We start from the raw sequence: 2,529 nt of genomic DNA on the forward strand, positions 1-2,529 counted from the left end.
ACTGTTGGAATCCCCACAGCAGCACCATCAGGAGGGGAAGCAGGGGCTGTAACCCATGCTTTACAGTGTGGGCATTGATAGGTAGAGAGATGAGGCAACTTCCCAGAGTGGCCACACTGATGTGTGATGGATCCTGGACAGGAAGGTAATTGGTTCCCTGGTGAGAGAGATCCATGAGCTCCCAAGACCTGCCCAGAACCCCTGAGAAAATGTTCTGGACTCTAGCGCCAACAGCTGTCCTCACGTTCTCAAATCCACCTGTGCCAATGTGTCTTTCTTTTTATTCTTTAAAGATTTATTTATGTGACAGAGAGTGAGAGCCCGCACATGGGCCCATGTGTGCACAAGCAGGGGGAGAGGGAGAGGGAGAGGGAGAGGGAGAGGGAGAAGCAGGCTCCCTGCTGAGCAGGGACCCAGATGCAGGCAGAGACCCAGATGCAGGCAGAGACCCAGATGCAGGGCTGGACCCCAGGACCCTGGTATCTTGACCTGAGCTGAAGGCAGATGCTCAATCGACTGTACCTCCCAGGCGCCCGTGTGCACATGTCTCTTTGAGCAAGAGTGGGTCCCCTGTGCAATGTGTCTGTGCCATGAAATTATTCTCGGTCTTAACTCAGCCCTGTGTTTGAGTCCCTGACAGAAAATACGATGCAGTTTCTTCCAAATCAAGCCCCAGGAAAGGACCAGGGTAGTGCAGCTTTGGCACCTTCCCCCAGCTCTCAGCAATGTCACCTCAGTCACCCAGAGTCTTCCCACTGGCCACCTACTGTGACAGGTGGTCCTCTTGCCTCCCAAGCTGATTCAAAATCCAGGCCATCCAAACCAATGATCACACTACCACCCTGCCAAGAATTAGCTTGCCTTCAACTGACAGACCCATCCTGATGAGTGGTTAATGGGAATTAACGTGAAAGTGGCATCTGGGCTGGGACTTGCTGGTTTAAGCAATTAAACCTACAATGCTGAATGTCTTACTTTTTTTTTAATAATAAACTTATTTTTTATTGTGTTCAATTTGCCAACATACAGAATAACACCCAGTGCTCATCCCATCAAGTGCCCCCCTCAGTGCCCGCCACCCAGTCACCCCCATCCCCTGCCCTCCTCCCCTTCTACCACCCCTAGTTCGTTTCCCAGGGTTAGGAGTCTTCATGTTCTGTCTCCCTTTCTGATATTTCCTACCCGTTTCTTCTTCTTTCCCTTCTTGAATGTCTTACTATTGATCTAAGGAATGGTCTGAGTGGCCTGAACTAAAGACTGTCCAAGGGTAAATGTAGCTACGCTGGCTACAGTGAGTGCCTCCCTGCTCCTTCCTTCCCTCCCTCACACCTACTCTCTACTCCCAGCTCTCTTCATCCTCTCTAGACCCTGTAGGGTTGGGGACAGGCTCCTGTCTCCTCTTAGAGAATCCCCTCCATATACATGGCCTTGAGACCCCCATCCCAGGATTCTCTTTGAGGACCATCTAACCCTCCATGACTCGGCTGACGGATGTTCACTCCACCTACCCGATGGTCCAGTCCCTTCTTACTCACTCCAAGGCATCGCTCAGCCAGCCAGTGTGAATGCATCCACATCAACCCCTGAAAATACCACAGGGAATCCCAGTTTCCTTCCCTCTAAAAATGTCTAGATTTATTTTTTTAAGATTTTATTTATTCATGAGAGACACAGGGAGAGAGAGAGAGAGAGGCAGAGACACAGGCAGAGGGAGAAGCAGGCTCCACGCAGGGAGCCTGACGTAAAACTCGATCCTGGGTCTCCAGGATCAGGCCCTGGGCCAAAGGCAGGTGCTAAACCGCTGAGCCACCCGGGCTGCCCAAAATGCCTGGATTTTGACTGCTCACATTTGCTTTCAGATTTTGGCATCTACACTGAGAAGAGCTGACCTTTCCCTGTAATGTGTTGCTGGGTGGCATCTAGATTCTCCTGATCCAGTGAGAGCAGTGTGGTGTGTTCCCTGAGTGTGTTCTCTGTAAGACTATGGACAAAGTTGGTATTTAGAAGTAGAACATTCTTCTGTAGGTAGAAGATATTTAAGGAAACCAGATTCATCAAACATCGAAATTAAGTAATACAGATAAACCAGAAAATACATTCATCTTACAAGGTGGCCAAATGGGATGGCAGAAATGAAAAGAAAAAAAAAAAGATGAAGAGATGAGTTTCTGTAAAAGTGAGCCAGCCAACTTGAGAGAACAGAAATCAGAAAATCAGTATGAACATACCTGTAGAAAATCATACCTGTAGAAAATCAGTATGAACATACTGTAGAACAGCAATTCAGATTTCCCATCGTGGGGAGCTTCTCACCTGCTACCAAACTGCACTTGATCGGCTCAGAGAGTGACAGTTGGAATGAAAGGTGAGCATCATCACATTGGTGATGGGTCATCATAGAACTTTCAGAGTGAGGGCAGCTCTGCACACTGTGGGTCCAGCTGCTGCTGTCTGGCCCAGTGGTGTCCTCGCAGGTAACTGTGGCATTAAGAGGAAATGTCTTTTCTCAAAAATGGAAGCTGGCCCATA

Source organism: Nyctereutes procyonoides, unplaced genomic scaffold, assembly GCF_905146905.1.
Source record: "Nyctereutes procyonoides isolate TBG_1078 unplaced genomic scaffold, NYPRO_anot_genome, whole genome shotgun sequence".
In the NCBI taxonomy this organism is placed as follows: domain Eukaryota; kingdom Metazoa; phylum Chordata; class Mammalia; order Carnivora; family Canidae; genus Nyctereutes; species Nyctereutes procyonoides.